Consider the following 988-nt stretch of genomic DNA (forward strand, 5'->3'; position numbering starts at 1 on the left):
TTTTTTTATAGTACACGACTTTAATAAAGAAGTTATCAACAGTTGAATTGTGATATTATTCTTTTTTTTATAGTACACGACTTTAATAAAAAGATTAAATATTTAGGGTATGTGTATGTCAAACACATTCTCACACATATTCGTCAAAGCTTTTATTTAAAATATAAAACAAATTTTATGTGCATTACTAGATTTAACGCGACGTTTGATGCAATCGATAAGACTCAAATAATAAATCCCAAAAGCGATACTTTATTTTATCGCGTTAGGTACTACACGATTTTTAACATACATCATACATTATATATGTATACATGTACATACATATGTATGTACAGTCATGGACATATCGGTTGAGACACTTTTTTTCATAGGTTTTTGGTATGTATATATTTAATATACTTATATAATATATATTTTATAAGTAACTAATATTTTGCAAATGCGAATTACGATGATGTCTTTAATCTAGGGACGGTACATATCTCCATCTTTAATCTAGCGACGGTACATCAATCGTCGTTCGCATTTGCAAAATTTAATGCGTTTCAAAACCTATTTTTAAAAAAGTGTCGCAATTGATATGTCCACGTCTGTACATATGTATGTATGTAAAGCCATTTGTTTTTTACATTAACACAGGACATCACTTTCAGTGTAATTGTATTATAATAACTTGCTTAATTTAAACTAGAAAGTATCAAAACTATGAAGTTGATAATCATTTTTGTGATGTTGACATATGGCAACCCCATGGCAACTGTATTTACCGGAGAATCAATAAACGTAAGTGACTGATTACGTTTATCTTAAATTTAATTGTATTTAAATAAATTTAGTTACATTTTTACCTTTAATAAGATTTCTAACATTTTTTTTGGATACTTTTGACTTTCGTTCTTGTAAGTAATATAAGTTATGTTGATGACTAATTGTAAGTCGTATGGAATCTTATTTGTATGTATTGTTTAGATCGGAAGAGCACACG

At 27.7% G+C, this 988-nt stretch overlaps 1 long non-coding RNA gene across 1 annotated transcript; it reads left to right on the top strand.

Annotated features, from left to right (window-relative positions):
• Positions 1-318: 318 nt before the first annotated feature.
• On the top strand, positions 319-910 carry LOC105461346. The gene is made up of 3 exons (XR_975924.1): positions 319-381; positions 473-607; positions 695-910. It is a non-coding gene; the product is annotated as an uncharacterized LOC105461346 (long non-coding RNA).
• The last annotated feature ends 78 nt before the right edge of the window (positions 911-988 follow it).

The sequence above is a fragment of the Wasmannia auropunctata genome, unplaced genomic scaffold (assembly GCF_000956235.1).
Source record: "Wasmannia auropunctata unplaced genomic scaffold, wasmannia.A_1.0 LD292299.1, whole genome shotgun sequence".
In the NCBI taxonomy this organism is placed as follows: domain Eukaryota; kingdom Metazoa; phylum Arthropoda; class Insecta; order Hymenoptera; family Formicidae; genus Wasmannia; species Wasmannia auropunctata.